Source organism: Desmodus rotundus, chromosome 9, assembly GCF_022682495.2.
Source record: "Desmodus rotundus isolate HL8 chromosome 9, HLdesRot8A.1, whole genome shotgun sequence".
Taxonomy (NCBI): Eukaryota; Metazoa; Chordata; class Mammalia; order Chiroptera; family Phyllostomidae; genus Desmodus; species Desmodus rotundus.
The window spans coordinates 74,179,971-74,198,031 of NC_071395.1; the positions used below are offsets into that span (position 1 = coordinate 74,179,971).

The following is an 18,061-nucleotide window of genomic DNA, read 5'->3' on the forward strand; positions in this document are numbered from 1 at the left end:
TGAGGGAGTGGGGGTGCTGGGTGGAGAGAGTTGGGGGGGAATCAGAACTACTGTAATAGCATAATCAATAATGTATAATTTTAGTAAAAGAAAAATAACAGCCACTGACGCTGATACTGTAGTGTAAGTGGAATCCCAGCTCCCCCTCTTACTATTTGCATCCTCTTGGGCAAAACTGGGATTTTAAGGACCTGACTCCAGAGCCTGTAAAGTAGCCACTGTGCACGACGCAAGCACTGCCCTCCCTCATGCGCTCACGAGATACGGGCTGTCATTTCCAAGGCAGTCCGAGTGACCTTTTCAACGTACAATGTCAGAGGCTCGACTGAGCCCTTTCCTGAATCTGGCAAGACACCTAGCCCATGTTTGCCTTCCAAAGTCTGTGGCTCAGGCCATATTATGGCCATATGGTGTCCTGCACCATGTTCTGTACCAGGAAGGTGGGCTACATGGGCGAGCCTGTGAATGCCGTCCCTCTATCCCTGAGGGCTCTGCTGGAAGCTGCTCCCCTCAGCCAACAGCGTCCTGGGCAGCAGCCCTGCTTCCAGGCTGTCCTGCCCCTGGAGCCATGACTGCCGCAGCACGACAGATCCCTGACGGTGCTTTGCCAGCATGCCTTGAGGATGGTAACAGTCCCTCCTCTTCAAGACGGCGGCGTCATCTGGCACTAAATGGATTACAGGAAAGAATAGACACAGAGTGCTGTCACCTGGCGGGTGCTCAATACCTGTGTTATGTCCTTTTCCTTTTAGATGCTGGCTGGCATACTCAGAGGCACACTCACTCACAAGGCTGTGTGTTGCATCAAAGAAGTGATACAAACGGCATGTACCATAGGACGGTAGTTCTTAACAAGCAATTCATGTCAACATCAACTGAAAACTTCTTTAAAAATGTCTTAGACCTCCTCAGTCAGAACCACCAGGGTACAGCTGGGGCTTATGAATATAGTATGTATTTATTTTCTATTTAAATAGGTAATACATGCTGCAGATTGAAAGTGTAAATAGTATAGAAGGGTGTGGAGGGAGAAGTAAATCTCCCTCCCACTGCCGGTCTGCCTATTCCTCTCCCATGGGGCACTCATTTTTTTCAAAGATATGCCTTATTTTTTTTCCCAGTATTATTTTCTCTGTGTTCTTTAGATCGGATAATTTCTGTTCTATCTTGTAGTTCACTGACTTTTTTTTGTCATTTCAATTTTGCTCTAAGACCATCCAGTGATTTTGCATTTCTAATGTTGTATTTTTTTAGTTGTAGAATTTAACAGTTTGGTTATTTGTTAATAATTTCAATTTCCCTGATGGCATCTCCAATTTGCTCATTCATCTGAACAAGTTTCCTTCATAACCAGTTCTTATCCTATGATGTGCTTCCCCTGAATGACAAAAATGTTTTTCCGCTCCCATTTAATTCTCAGATGGATTCCCCATTTATCTAGAGAATGAAGAATTAGACCCAGTGATCTTCACAGAAAAAAAAGATTATTACAATCTCTTAAATCCATTTATTCACCTTACAAGCAATTTTGAATTTGTCTTTACTTAAAAAATTAATGTTTCATTTTGGCTGTATCGCGCACCTAATGGAAGTAAACAGCGCATATCTTCCGTCAAGTGATTTGAGTAAGAACAACATGCTGCCTTTCGGAAATTGGAAATATATTTTTTTAATCCTCAGCCAAGGACATTTTTTTCTTTGCCTTTTAGAAAGAGAGAGAAACATTGATGTGAGAGAAACATCAACCAGTTTCCTTCTCTTACGTGCCCCAACCAGGATTGAACCAGCAACCTGTTATGTGCCCTGACCAGGAACCGAACTTGCTCCTTTTGGTCCATGGGGCAATGCTACAGCCAATTGAGCCACACCAGCCAGGACTAACTGGAAGTATTTTTTAATCTGTCCCCATCTCCTCATTGCGGAAGGTGTAGAACTCGCAGAGCATGCTCTCAAGGGATCTCCTGAGCTGCCAGTGGCAGGCACTAGGGCAGGAGAATGCTTTGGCCAGCTGTCCCACAGCGGCTAGAGTAAAGTCCGCCCTTGAGTCCATTCGGTAAGAGAAAGCAGTTCTCTCCCGGCCACTCACTCACTGAGTTAGAGGAAACACCTTCCTGCTGCGGAGGGAGAAGGATGCAGAACTTCTGTGAAAATGATGCCCAAGAAAACAATTTCATATTAGAGTTAACTGTAGGAAAGTGCATAACATATCACCAGTAAGGTATGTTATAGTCACTGAAAACTGCCCTTTAGATGAAGTTAGGCCGATACCGAGAAAAACACCTGAAATAATGCAACCATTCCGTAATCTTTGTTTTTATTTTTAAGTGAACAAATGCCAAGAAAGTATTTATAAATATGATTAAACTGAATTGTATTTCCTAATGAAAATACCAGAATCTTCCAAGAAAAAAGCTTCTTTTACTCAAAGGGTATTTTTTCCTCTTTACATTTTGTATGTAACAGATTTTGTGTAAAGGACACTTTCCCACTGAGGCAGAGAAGACCTGGGTACAGCAGCGGCCTTGGTTCTGGATGAGGGATTATGAAGCACATCACCGGATCGGAAGATCCAGCTTCCAAGAGAAGACGACGGGAACGGGTGCAGGTACACGCCGAGCCTCCACTGAGGTTTGAATGACCACCTGATCCCATGAGTTAGGAAAGATACTGATAAATCAATATTGTGCAGTAAAAATTAGATGTTAATTGCTAATTGTGTTAAATATTAATTGTAAACTTGCTAATTGCATAGTGACTATTTTCTAATGCTCCATTTTAAAATACAGTTGAGAATGATAAATCGTGTTTATGGTTTACCCATACCTATCTGCTGGCATTTATGTGGGCCAAGCAAAGTCAGACCGGGCCAAACCCTGGAAAACGTAAATATATTTATTCTCCTTTTATTCTATTGTCATCGCCTTGTGCTCCTCACAACATTGTCTGCTATTAAATCCCGGTAGACACCATCAGGTGCCTCTCCGAATGTGGGCGGGCCTGCAAGAACCTGCATCAAAACCCCCAGGTATGGGTTCTCAGGCCCCATGACAAACCTGCTGAATCACAACTTTAGCTGAAGAAACACTGTACCTTCGGCGGTGCCTGCTTTCCTACCGTGGTCTTCCTTGGGTTTCACTTTCCACAGGAAACAGAACATAAATCTCAAATTGTCTTTGCACTTGGACCAGTTCCCTCTGTTGATCTAATACAAGAATAGCTTTTTGTACTGCAACGGTGAGTTTGTTGAATAGATCCCTTGTATTTTAGGAGAAATTTAGTGCCTCCTTGCTCACCATCACTACTGGCCCTGGTAGCTCTGAGGATAATCCAGCTTGGATTTCACTCTGGACGATTAACATTTCATAGAGCACATAAAGCCACTTGAAAGTCCAGAAGAGGCAGAGTAAAGTGTGCGCTGGGCTCTTTCGGTGGTTGGTTTCTTGTGTTTGGCTTTTGTCAGGCACAGTAGCTGAGGCTGCTGAATTGGAGGAATAGTAACATTCAAGGGGCAAACCAGCTGCAAGGTGCTCCCCTAAAGGGTGGAGCGAAGGCTGCTGACCCACCTCCCACACCTACCATGCTTAACACCACACCTGGGGTTGTAGGAGAGAGATTTATCCTCCATTCTTTTATGTTCAGTACCTGGGGACCTGCAAATTAAACTGAGGAAGACTAGCAGGAGGAAAGGCATACAATTTTCTGGATGTTAATGTTTTACACACACAGGAGCTTCACAAAAAAAGAAGTGAAAACTCAAAGAAGCAGCTAGACTTGGGGGCTGAAATACCATCTAGAGAAAGGGTACTAAATAGTGGGAAAGGAAAAGGAAAGGGGATGTGGGCTTTAGGGTGATAAACTGTGGGAATGTAACTAAGATTTATGTGGGTAAATTAATGGAAGATGAGGGTTATTTTAGTAAGGGCTGTTTCTACAGACTCATCTTGGTGTGAGTCCCCCACCCCGCACCCCAATCTCTAGTGATAGGAGCCAGTCTCCTCCTAGTGCAGAGGGTTTGCCTTCCTCAAAAGAGAGTGTAGGCTCTGCTTGTAGGCAGGTAAGGGGAGGGCAGAGAACTTTTTCTGCACCTGTTTTTTCCCCTCAATTACAGCTCAAAATTATCCTTATGTCAAAGTATCATATTTTGGGGTACCATAGTCTGATCCCCTTGGGGTCATCAGTATATGCAGCTGGGGCGAAGCTGAACAGGGGCTGGCACAGAAGGATGAGTCAGGCAGTTTCTTTGAGTTCTAACTGCAGCCCTGTGCAGAGCAATTGGCCTGTGCCCGGGGGCGGCCTGCTCTCCCCCTGCCCCAGAATTGCTGTGGACTAATCTGAAAGCAGCCCCCTGACCTTGGAGGAACTGCAGGCGCAGGATTCATGCGCCCACCAAGCAGAGCTGCTCTGCAGGAAGACAGAATCTTAGATGGCGAAAACCGAGCTTCACTCTTCAAAGGACTGACAATGAAATAAGTAATTTTAAAAGAGTTTTTTTTAAATATGTGGTTATGCTATATCTGCAAATGATCCTAATACTATGAATAACAAATAACAAATGGGATCCTATTTGAAATCTAAGCAGACCTAAATTCAAGAAATCCATTATGTTCCACTAGGGGGCACTGTGGTAACAGTCTAGTAACTCGTTTACAAAATAATAGACTAGCAAGAAGAGAGGGCGTTTCTGATTCATTTATAAATGTGTGATGAGAATTCTCTGAGCAGAAACGAAAATCAAATACCACTTTTACCATAGGGATTTCGTCTATATGACACAAAAACTACTCAGGCAGGTTTTTTTAAAAGTCAGAATGACATTTTAAAAAATGCAGGTTGACTGACTTGAAACAAAATGGAATGGCTTTCCCTTGGTTGCTATTGGTTGCTATGTTGTTCTGTTGCTATGTGATCCAGCAGAGGCTGCAAACAGAATCAAGGAGATCACATTTCCTCTGGACAAGCCATTGGACAAGTTTCATACCCCTAAGAGTCCTCTCCTGCAGTTGTGCCCAGCGTGACAAAGTTTGTGTGAGGGTTTATATTGGGAAAGATAATAATGTTACAACTTGTTTTTGTTGTGGTGGTTGTTTGGTTTTTTCAATTTGTTTATTGTTTTGAGAGAGAGAGGAAGGGAGGGAGAGAGAAGAACATCAATTTGTTGTAGCGCTTGCTCATGCACTTGTCGGTTGATTATCGTGTGCCCTCACCAGGGATCAAACCTTGGCACATCAGGACATGCTTAACCAACCGAGAGGGTGAGGGAGGGAGAGGAATATCAATGGGTTGCCTCTCACACACATCCCAACCAGGGAGCGGCCCGCAACCCAGGCATGTGCCCGGACAGGGAATCGAACTGGCACCCTTTCGCTCTGTGAGACAACACCCAACCAACTGAGCCACACTGGTCAGGGCATGTGGGTGATCTCTTTAATCCCCATGGCAGCCCTATGAGTTAGGTCCTCCTATTATTTATTATAATGATTAGACAGGTGAGGAAACTACGGCTCATAAAGGATCTCATGCTTTGCCCATGGGACATGGCTCATCGATGGTGGAGTTGGGATTCAAACTCAGGTAGATCATATCTAGATCCTGAGTTTGAATCATTTCTAGGCAACTAATAGCAAGGATGGGACCAAAACCCAGGTCTCTTAGATACAAATTAACAAGTGACTTCACTGTTGACAAAGATGTGTATGGGCAGGAATGGGTGGAAGAAAACTTTAGAACAGGGCTGAGGGGAAAGACAAAAGGACTGTGTTTGCAAAGAGACAGATTCACGCCAAGAAATAAGAACATTCCAGGCTGAACTGTGATGCCTCATATATGCCAATTACGCACAGTGCCAGAGCAGCAGAAACCAGAGATTTCCCCACTGCCTCCTGAAATCCACAGGGCCCCCAGAGGCACGGACTGGTGGACTTCCCAGGAGAAGCTCTCCGAAGACTGATTCTTGTTCAGGGCACAGAAGAGGAGAATTAGAAGTTCAGCTTAGTCCCCAGAGCCCTTAGTCAAGTACATCCCCAAATTATAAGAATAGTTGTCATTGGCACTGCTTGAGCGCTGAAATGCCTGGCACTGCACTGGGCAGTTTCCTTCTCCTGGTCCCAGAATCTCCCTGACAGCTCTATGAGGGGAGTACCACGTCTGCCACCCGGGAATTTAACGTGCAGACCCTCGTGTAGGGCACGTGGATGATGAGCCAGAATGCATGTCCTGTGCACAAACGGGGTATTTTGACCACCCTCCCTTACCTTTGAGCCCTGTAGTCAGTTTTGTTATTAAAAGGTAACCTACTTCGAGGAAGGATGGCAGATTGCTTACTCCCCTCTTCCAAAATCCCACTCAAATGGCAGGAAACTTTATATATATGGGGAGAGAGAGAGGGAGAGGGAGAGGGAGAGAGGGAGAGAGGGAGAGAGAAAGGATATAGATAAGAGAATCCCAGACATATTTAGAACATGGAGAGAATGGTAGCTGATTTGGTGGAACTGGGAATCACCACCTGGGTCCTGCCGACGGGAAGACCAACAAGCAGATGGGGATTGACCCTGTAGAACTCTAAGTTCTGAGGACGCAGAGACACAAGATGTACAGATGGTGGAGTGAGGCATGGCACTAAAATCCGGGGCAGGAGGGGCACGTGGGGGGGGGGGGGTTGGCCCCCCTCCTTCTTCTGCTTTTGTGAGTTAGCAGGCAGCACAGGCAGCTTACCCAAGTCCTCTCCACACACCCATCACGCCCCACCCACCCCCACTGCCAGCAGATCCGGGTTCTCTCTGGATAACTGAACGGCTCCAAAGAACTCAGAAATCTGACATTTTAGAGTTGCAGCCTAATAAGAAAGCCAGTTTGCTGGCCGAGCATCTCACAGGGAGTCCTTCCCATGGACAGACCCCACACCCCCCCTCCAGCTTCTATTCCTCTTTCCAGTGAATCAGGCACAGACAAGAACACGCAGCCCAGAAGCACCAGGTATTTCAGGAACGCGTTCAGCCTGCAAGATAGAGACCCGAACAAAACAAGACAGAAAGCATCTAGAGGAAACAGATGATTCAGGGAGCAGGAAAGAACTGTGAAAAGAAAAATGCTTGAAATAATTTATTCACAGAAATAAAATAAGATAGTATGTCCATGAAACAAGTTGGATGTTATTTTTAAAGGGATTAATGAGAAAACAAGAACGAGATGTTGGAAATTTTTTAAAGGAGAGTAAGAATAAAATACTTGCTTAAAAGGAAATGTGGATGATAAAGTATAATGAAAAGACAAGGAAACTTAAAAATGATAATAATTGAGGAAAAATGAGAATGAGGCCCGGTCCAGGCAGTCCAGTTTCCAACTCATAGGAATCCTATAAAAAGAAAACAGGGGGGGAAAGAAATGGAAGGAAGGAAAGTCTAGTAAAAACGATACCATTTTCCAGAACTGAAGGACACGAGTCTCCAGTTTGAAAGGTCCAGCTATGTACCTGACACAATGAATGAAGACTCCCACCAAGATTTGTCATCACAGATTTTACAGCACCCTGAATAAAGAAATGATTTCCAAAGCCCCCAGAGAGAAAGAACACACAAAAGATCAAACTGGCATTAGACTTCTCAATAACCACACAGTTTCAAAAGTAATAGGGCAATGCCTTCACACTCCTGTGTGAGAATGATGTCCAGCCGAGAACACTCGTGGCCAGATGAACTCGGATGATCGATGAAGTATGGAAGTGGAATAAACATTTCAGACAGGGAAGGACTCAAATTTTACCTCACGTGCACATCTTCTCCCCGACAGCTACTGCAGGACGTACACCAGCCAAATGAGGAAGTCACGTAAGGAAGAAGGTGTGGAACTAGCGGTCATGGGGTTTAACACAGGAAGGTGGTGAGAGGAAATGCCAGGAAGACAGCTGAGGGAGAACAACCAGTCCAGAGGGGAGCAGGGGCAGCAAGCTCCACGAGGGAGGCACCAAGGAATGAAAGAAAATGACATGTTTGGGGATGCAGAAATAGTATCCAGAAGGTTGAAGCCCTTGGAGAAACAATTAGCAAATGGTATATAGAATGCCAAGCAAATAAAAAACAAAAATTAATAATTAGTTCCAGGAAATAAAGGAAGCAAACTATTGTTTTTGTAGTAATAATTACAAAAAGCAATGATTAGTTCCGGGAAATAAACTCATGCAAAGGGCCCAATGTAGAAGTGAGCCTAATGCATTCAAGGACTAGAAAGGAGAGTGAGGCTGGAGTGGAGCTGGGGAGGGGAGGAGACTAGGAAAGGCTGTGGGAGAGGGAAGAGGGGCCAAGATATGCAGGGCCTGGGACCACTGCGGGGACTCTGGCTTTCCCTCTGCGTGGGATGGGAGCTGCTGCTTAGGGCTTTGCGCCAAGGACTGATGTGATCTCACCTACGGGTCAGCAGGGTAATTCTGCTGGTTGTGTTGAGAATAAACCATGGGCGAGGGCGAGGAGGAAGCAAGGTGCTATTGCAGTCACAAGGGCCACGAGCAATGAGAAAGACAGCAATGCTGGCCCACGTGGAAGACAGAGGCTTGGATCGGGGTGCCAGCACTGGAAGCGGAACAGGTAGTTGGATTCTGGGTAGACTTTGAAGGCAGAGCCAAGATATTTCTTGACGTATTGGATGTGAGGTATAAAAGAAAGAGAGGAGTCCAAAACGCTGTAAGATTTCTGGTCTAAGCAACCGGAAGGATGAAGTCACGGTCAAGTGAGATGGGGAGCCTGCAGTTAGAGCAGTTGTCCCCCTATTTATCGCTGAACCAACCCAGCTTAGGGCATAAAACAACAGCAATTGTTTATTATTATTAGTCCCTATGACTGCACTCAGCTAGGCATGTCTCACTTGGTTGGGGCGATGGTTACCGGAAGATTCATCTAGCTGGGGGTGGGCCATCTGGGGCTCCTCAGCATCTCTCTCTCTCTCTCTCTTTCTCCATGGTCTTCCACATGACCTCTCCAGCATGGTGGCTTCAGAATAGCCACACTTCTTACAGGGTGGTCCAGGGCTCCCCAGGGCTATGTCCCAAGACAGAGAGGGAGGCCATGTCTTCTTTTATGACTGAGCATCGGAGGCAGCACAATGTCCCTTCGGCTGCCATCTGTTCCTTAGAATCAAGTCACCATGTTCAAGTAGAAAGAAGGGGGTCAGGCTCCCCCATTTGGATAAAAGGAGGGTCAAAGAATTTGAGGACATGTGTTAAAACCACCACTGCAGGTTTGGGGAAGAAGGTAAGATTCAGTTGGGGAACATTCTGAGTTGAGCACTGTTTGCATAGTAACAATGAAGTAAACACTGACAATTACCGTAACCAAAAACTGTGACGTGACCCCATTGGAGGGAACAGAGGGAAAGGAAGTGATAGGTCGCCGCACTGTGGAAAATGAGGGAATGTGAACTGAGGGAAAATCAGGAAAGAAGAATGAAACAATGTCCATGAGAAAGGTAGGGGTAAATAGAAAGGAAGATACACAGGGGGAGGAACCGTAAGGATGGTTCCTTCTAGGGAGACCGATGGGGAGAAGGTGTGGGAGGGGGAAGGGGGCTAGTGTTTTCAACACCTCTTCCTGCACCTCTCAACATTTTACTCTTTGTATATGTATTACTTTGATAAAAGAGCAAGTTTGAAAAGGATGTAAATTTTAGTGAAACTGATGTTGTACCTGTGTAGAAAAGAATACCTGATCATATGGCAAAGGCGGTCTTAGAAAATTCCCCTACCCACTGCCCTTTCCACTGGGCGCCGCCTCCTTCATATCTCTGGCCCAAAGAGTGCTGAGAGCCGTGGGGCGCAGTGCACAGCCCAGGGGCGCCCAGCTCTCTGTGCTGCCGCGGCGCTGACCACGCCCACTTCCAATGCTCAGGTCACCTCACTGACCCCCTTCCCCAACCCTTCCAGGCTGGTGAGGCAGGGCTGATGCCCATTTGAGGAGAAAACTATGGCTCACTGAGTTCCTATATTCATTAAAAGATAGACTGGAGCCCTGGCCGGGTGGCTCAGTTGGTTGGAGCATCCTCCTGTACACCAAAAAGGTTACAGGTTCAATCCCCAGTCAGGGCACATATGGGACATAATCAATCAATGTTTCTCTTTTTCTCTCTCTCCCTTCCTCTCTCTAAAATCAGTAAACACGTTCTCAGGTGAGGATTAAAAAAAAATAGAGTGAAGACTAGAAGCCCGGTCCCCTGGTTCATGGTCTAATGGTCTCTCCACGTTAAACGTGGAGGTGGCATCACTGTAGATTATGCTGGCAGGATGGGCTGGGGGTAGGGGAGAGAGAAAGGGAATGTTCTTGGAAGGGAAGTCCATCACTCTAAATTCAGTGCATTAGTTTTCCGGAATAAAAACACACCTGTTATGAAAGCCACTGTCCTAAAAGATACTTGATACAGCAACTGTGGTGGCCCCTGGCTGAAAATACTCCATTTCCCCTTAGTCACCCGTCTCAGGTCAGCGCGAGCCTGGGGGATAAAGTGACAGAAAGAACAAACAGATCTCCTGTGGAATGGAAGTCCTTGGCCCAGAGGAAAACTGCGGCAAGGGGCAGGGGGCACCGTTCTGGGCAGAACTTCCGGTTTTTCAAAGTGAGCCCCTATCGGGGTGTGTCTGGCGTGCCTGGGGAGCAGAAGGAAACACAGCAGCGTGAGGCAAGATCGCCTTAAATCAGTTCCCCTGCAGACCAGGAACCGACAGCAGAGCTAATGAACCCACTGATTTGTAGTTAGTTGCACCAAGAACCCTGCTCTAATTATGTCCATGCCCTCATTAAAGTGATAAAGTGGCCTGGCAAATGGTGTCCCCCAAATTTGCCAACATGCAATGCAATGGTGACCATGATGGTGGAGCATTGTCAACGGGTAGACAGGTGACCCTGCCAGGGTCAGGTCAGCAGGACCCGCTGAGCACCTACTGTGTGCAAACCCCACCTGAAGCCTGGGACAGCAATGCAAACCGACAGGAGCAACGCTCCATCCATCTCCCCGGGGCGCTCACAGTGGACAAGCTCTGAGCGACTCAGGAAGCCTTCTCCAGTCTCCTCAGCAGCAGTTGCTGCATTTCTGCGGTGTGGTTAATCCAGTTTGCTTAACTACCCCAGCACCAGACCTGATCTTTACTCCGCTGCAGGCGGCCTTTCAGTCCCTGGGAAGCGCTGCCCTGATGATCCTTCTATGGGCCCCCGAGCCGGTGGGGGGTTTTCACACTGAGTACAGATTCCCCGCAGGGTTTCTGGTCGGGTTCTCGGCATTTCTCTGTTCTAATCTAATTTAATTTTCCTTTTTCCCCTTGTACGATAATGACTAAGAGAAAGAGACCGGAGGTCTCCCTGTGACACGAAGTACTGTCCTTCATCCCCGGCAGTGACACTGCACTCTGGGGGCTGAAATCTGAGCCTCTTAACCAGTGGTGGTTCAAGTCCAACTCGGAGAAGCTAAGTTACAGCTTGTTACCTTCGGTCTCATTTATCAACCTCTGCTGAGCAAGCAAATACCAACCAGAACATAACTCTGATGCCGGAGCTGCCTCCCATTGCTGCTCAAGAGTGTCTGGCAATTGGAGTTGAAGCTATCCTACCCAAGAATGTCCCACTGGATAGAAATGCAGTGACACCTGATTAATTCTGAAAGTAAGCACTTAACCTTCAGAAACTTGGTCCAGGTCCATGAAGCCAGAACAACGGACTCATTCAGCCAGTTCCTCCTGTATTCACCTGGCACTGGCGACTTGGCACTGGCCATCTATTCAAAAAATACAAATGGAGAACCTACTATGTGTCAGGCACGTGTTGGGCCCAGGGGAGCCAGCAGGGAGCCAGGCCCCCTCCCTCTGCCCCTGTGGAGCGTGCGGTCTAGTGATAAAAGAAGAGCGGTGAGTGATGGGACAAAGTAACTACAGGGGGCTCTGGGAAGGCAGATGGGGAGGGCTGTCAACGAAGGGCTCCCTGAGGGAGTGATGTTTGGACTGAGCGATGAGCACAAAGTAGGAGAGATCCAGGTCCCCGGTGCAAAGGGAATAGGGAAGGACAAGGAAAGGATAGAGGTGAGCGAGCGTTGGGACCAGAGACACAAGACCAGGTCAGGTGGCCTCCAATGCCCTGTGTGAAGGAACTGCTCGTCCTAGAGGCAGTGGGAATCCACTCAGCGGAGGCGGTGTCATGGTGACTTTCCCAACTTGCGAAGGTCACTCTGGTTGCAGCATAGAGAATGGATGAGAGAAAACAAGAGAAAAGGCCTAGAAATCAGCTTTAGGAGTTAACTGTCCTAATCCAAGTGAGAAGTGATAAGAGTTAGATAAGGTTATAAGGCAGAGCAGATAAAATTGGAATCAAGAGATACAGAAATCTTCCTCAAATATAAAGAGTTCTCAAAAATGAAGAGGAATAGCCCAGACCAGTGTGGCTCAGTGGGTTGGGTGTCGTCCTGAAAATCAAAAGCTCACCAATTTAATTCCCAGCCAGGGCACATGCCTGGGTTGTGGGTTCAGTCCCCAGTTGGTGGCACATGCAAGAGGCAATGGATGGATGTCTGTCTCACCTCTTTGTTTCTCTCCCTCTCTTTCTCCCTCCCTTCTCTCTCTAGAATTATTAAAAGAAAATAAAAGCAAGAGGAATAAGAAATAGAAAAATGGGCAAAAGACCTGAACAGAGAGTTCATAGAAAATGATGTACAAATGGCCCATATGTATGAAAATATGCTCCTCTTGCCTCCCCTTATTTGATTCCTCACTGTAATTTACATAAAACATTTTCACAATGTAAAAAAGGAAAAGAAAATACACTCATCTTCGCCTATAAGGGAATTACGAACTGAAACTACGCAGATGCCCCCTGTCACCTGCAGGCTGACAGGAGTCTGACAGCTCTCACAGAAAAAGCGAGTTGGGGAAAAACCAGGTGCGCTCACATTTCCTGGTGAGACTGCGGAATGATGCAACCCCTGTGGGGGGGAATTCGACGACATCTGACAAACAGGTGTTTACCCCTTTACCCAGCTGTCTCGTTTCTGGGCTTTAACCCGCAGACGCACGCCCGCACATGTGAACCCGACTGCGACCGAGGCTGTCCACTGCGGCACTGTTTGTGACAGCAGAACACCAGAAACAATCTAGATGTCCTTACGCAGGAGACCGGTTGAAAAACGGAACTATCCACACAGTGCAGGGCCGTGCAGCCATTTTTGAAAGAAGAGGACAATCTCTATGAAGCAATTTGTCCTGTTAAAGAAAATAAAAATCAAGGTGCGTGGAGAGTGAAGGCTGTTACCTCCTTTGTGTAAGGAAGAAAGGCACATGAAAACATAGGTATGTATTCCTTGGTGCTGTGGAAGAAAGGAAGGGAGTGGGGAAGGAGAGGAGGAGGGTAACGAAGAGGGAGACAAAGGCAGACGAGGGAGGATGGCCAGAGACCGAAGGAAGGAGCAGGAAGGGGCGGAGGGCTATGGATGGGAGTAGGCCTTTCTGTAGTTTTGACCTTTGAACTAGGAAAAGAATTTACATATTCAAAAAATAAAATCATGGAAATAAACCCTCAATCGAATATGAAACAAATGAACTATCTATCAAATTCAGAACATGACTTCAAAGGGAAAAAGCAAAGCAAGAAACTTTTAAAACCATATTCTGTGCACCCTAAAAGGATGTGTTTCTAGGGGGAAAGAGGGCTGCAAAGAAATCCTGAACTTGACTTAGTGGGTCTGTTACTGGCAGTGGCATCGATTGTAAAATTACAAAACTGTTGTCTGTGTACTGTAGAATAGAAGAAACATGGAAATACAGGGGTGGGCAAAAGTAGGTTCACGGTGCACTGCGACATTCTTTTGAGTTAAAAACGCTATTGCAATAATCACAGCCTGTATGTCTTTTCCTATGCAAACAACTGTAAACCTACTTTCGCCCACCCCTGTACATTAAAATTATTGGAAATCAGGACTGTTGGAGAAACAGAAATATGAATACGGAATAAGGGAAAGTACAAATGAATTCTGTGGCCTTGGATTTATACTGGTGGTACTGGTAAGCTTGGAGGCATCTCTAAACAAAATTTCGGAGCTCTGTTCGTTGAAAGGGCTTAGCCGCACAACACCCAGTGCAAAGCACACACCTGGTTACTGCATCGTGACTGATAAGTACAATTCCCCACGACAAGACACCAGGATTTCTTGAAGAGATGGCTGATTCCAGGGTTAGGGCAAAGAAAGTAAAAGGTGAGCCTGGAACGTCTTGTGCCAGAACACAAGGAAGTCCTCGAAGGCAGATGGGGGATTTGTCGGAAGGACCCAAGCCGTCTTCTCCCACCGGACTAACTTTGGACGATTTGAGTATCAAAAAGAATAAATGATGGTAAGGAATTATGACACATTGAAATTTTTTTAAAAATCCATGAGTCCATAGTAATACTCAAAAAATAAGGTAGGAGGAAGGGAAGATTTAGAGGAATGCTAGCTAAATATAGGAAAAGTGACAGAATTTTTAAAAGATACCACTTTCAATTCCCAATACAACGTATTTGGCTGTGTATAATGTGCTCCCACGCATAGTGCGCACCCACGTTTTTGGCCCAAACTTTCAGGAAAGTCTTTCATTTTAATTTTTTAATTCAATTATTTATTTACTTACTGATTTATAGTTAGAAACAAAACTGCTTATCATATTCCAGGGTATTGTTTTGCATACAGAAAACGTTATTGCATTCTAGAGTTACACTTTTACTGCATGAGCGTAAATAAAAACGTTTAAAACATTTATACAGATATGGAATCAGTACTACCCATGTATAATGTGCATCCTTATCTTTCCCTCAAAAATTTGGACAAAAACGTATGCATTATACATGGCAAAATATGGTAATTACAGATTCAGGCAGAAATCATCAACTGATAACCCTAAAGGCGCTGAGGAACAGGATACTCACAGGGTCTCCAGACGTGTCAGCCCCACTAATTACATGGGGAAAGAGTTCCCTAAGGAGGTGTGGCAGGCACCCCTCAACCGTCCAGTCAAACCTCCCATGGCCAACAGTGGGCCAGCCTGAGCACGTCCTCCCGTCCTCCCGACAGGAGGTCAGGGAAGCGTCTATCCCCCGGGCTGGACTCCTGCCAGACAGGTTTCACGCCAATCTGATCAGGAGGAAACAAACAAAAGCAGAGTGGGGGCCGTCTCCAAGGCAACCAGCCTGGGCTCTCAAAGAGAGTCAAACGAAAAAGAGAGAGTAAACAAAAAGTGGGGGGTAGGTTCTATTTTTTAAAAGATTCAAGAGACGCAACAACCAGATTCAGTGTGTGTAAACTCTGATTGGATACTGGACTTCTGAAATTTTTTAATAACCATAACAGGCATGTGGGAACAATTAGGGACATTTAAATACAGAATGTACATTAGCTGAGTAAACGTCCCCTTTCTTAGGTGTGCTAACATATTGCATTTACGTGGGAGAACGTGCTTCCTCTTGGGAGGTATCTGCTGAAGTATTTAGGGGTGAGTGTCCTGAGATCCGTGCCTTATTCCAAACGACTCAGAAAAATGGAATCAGACAGAACTCAAACGCGGCAGAATGTTAATCAAAGCAAAGGAATACACGTTCCTGAACTCTTCTTTCAACTTCTCTGTAAGTTTGAGGATTTTCAAAATAAAACCTTGGGGAAAACTAAGTGCTCTGATGCTTCAGAGCTCAATAGAAGGAAAATCTTGAAAAATCCTCGGTTGGCAAGGGTTTTGCAAATGCCTAGTTCACGGTGCACGAAGGGAAGTGAGTTGCTTTGGTAGCAGGCCCACAGTGCCCAGGGGCAAGGTGACATCCAGGTCTCCAGGGTGGACGACAGGTAGTGACCATGCTGCCATTTGCCAAGGTAGCAAACATGGGAGGAGGAGCCAGTTTTAGAGGGACACGGGAAGTAAAACATTCAATTCGGGCACTCAGAGACTCCTAACGCCCAGGCCAGACCTGGGTATAAGCCCCTGGAGTAGAAGACAGATCAGAGTGTAAGACACAGCACAGAGGGGCGATGGATAGAGGAAAGGGGGCATGAAGGTGAGTGGGTGGGGTCATGGATGCCAGGAAGAGGGGCCCAACAATGCAAATGCCACCGAGACATCACACATGCTAGGGACACCTGTAACTGTGATTAAAAATTGGACTATTAAAAAATATAGATTTTACCCCTGCCTACACGGATCAGCTCAAGGGATAAGGGTGGGAGTCAAGATGAGGGCTGCCTGACGTGGAAGCAAGTCCAAGAACCCAGAGGTAAGAGATCAAAGGCTCTAAAGGCAAGCCCAGACCAAATCTTAAAAGCGAGAGGGATGGTGGGTGACAAGCATACCAAGCACATTTATCATCCAGCAGAAGCCAGCGGTCCGTGACGATCGGTGGTGGTGTAGACGTGAGAGCACAGCACGGAGAAGGGAGAAAGGGGAGTCACGTTGGCCGTCTCACCAGGCACAATCAAGTCATCAGAATGCGCTGATCACCTGTCACGTTCCAGAAACTGACCGACTTCATCAGCATTTTTAGTCTGCCATCCAATTGCCTGGAGCCCTGTAGACCTCATACGGCAGCAAATAAAACGGTGCTTCGTGCTCGTCTCCTCCAGCTACAGAGGACTGACCGCTGAGACTGCCAAAGCTGAGAACTTTTTCATCACCTAACACATTTGCAAAAGTCATTGGCTTTAACGAATCGTTCCCCAAACACCTGGCCTGTGCGTTCTCCTCTACCCAGCATGTGCTCTATCATATTCAGAAAGTGCTTCTAAGCTCACACTTGCCCTGAAAAATATCCGTCAGCTGTGAGAAAAACTGAAACCCATCTCGGCTCTGGTGAAACGTTCACTTCAGGGAAACACACAAGCCAATTTGGTCAGACTTAATAAGTTTTAACAAAATCCAGGTGAGGAAATCTATCTGGAAAAAGCAGAATATTACAAGCAGCTCCAAGAAATGATTCTCTCAGGAGAGGGGGAGGGGAAAAAAGATGTGAAAGCATTTATACCACGGCTGAAGGCAACCTGCAATGGGGTTTCACAAAGGGGGACTTGCGTGTAACCCCGGTCCGATACGGTGGTCTCCAAATGTCTTGAGATTGTGTGGCCTTCTTGCGCTTTTTCCTCCAGGGCTGGAAACTCTCAGGCTTTGTCCTACAGGTGATCGAGTTTAAAACCCATCAGATCTGAGCCCTCCCCGAAGACCACAGACAACATCACAGAACCTACTTTAAAAATACCTAGTCTACATTATTCTGACTGCGAGACACGAGGGACCCTACCCCTCAAGCTTAAGAGAAATTGTTTCTCATTCTGGCAGGATCAGCTCTATCTGATGTGCAGAGGTGCGAGGCCGTGTCTGCAACTCAGGAGAGCTCCATTTAACACGTGTGAGTACTCAGTGACATATAGGCACGTTTTTTACAGAGCCCCTGTTCCCAAATTGGCTTTAGGTTTGAAACACTAAGCTTCGGTACGACAAAGGATCCTTTCTAAGAGGAATCACCTTCCTGAGGCTCCCAGAGACGAGAGCTGGGAAGGCGGAGCACCCAAAGGACTGAACCAAACATCTGCTGGGCCCCTGCTCACCCACCCAGCTAGCTCTGCACGTTCCTCCTGCCACCCCAAAAGAGCTCTGTTCCAACACGCAACACCGTAGACACACATGTGATTCTGGGAGCACACAGGCGCTGGTGTTTAGGGTCCATTGCATGGGCTGAAGGCACCAATTAGCTCCTTAAAGGGAAGTTCTGGAAGTTCAGAGCTAAAATCCAACCCAATTAGGAAATGGTTCTTGAATAAGGGTAAGCTAATGGCTGTGGCTTTAAAGAATCTAAAGATGTTCTATTACAAGCTTACCACCAAACAGCTGTGAAAATAAACCAGCGTTCCTGGATGGGCTTCCTCCGGGTGCGGTACCACCCAGAACCTGCCGGGGCGGACCACCGCTTATCACAGATACGTCAGTCAACATCCAGAGACAGATCCGAGAGGGGAACTCGCAGTTCGTGCTCCCTCCACAACTGAGTGAGCAAATGCGACTTTCAACCTCTGGGCAAGTGATTTAGGTACAGAAACA

The 18,061-nt window shown here is 46.4% G+C and overlaps 1 protein-coding gene across 1 annotated transcript in view; it reads right to left on the reverse strand.

The window, feature by feature from the left end:
- The window catches only part of TEKT1 (tektin 1), a 49,058-nt gene extending 31,010 nt beyond the window's left edge, over positions 1–18,048 (reverse strand). Inside the window, exon 1 of the mRNA XM_024564594.3 lies at positions 14,916–18,048. The gene's annotated coding sequence lies outside the window, so the exon portion shown is untranslated. The remainder of the gene's footprint in view (positions 1–14,915) is intronic.
- Between the last annotated feature and the right edge of the window lie 13 nt (positions 18,049–18,061).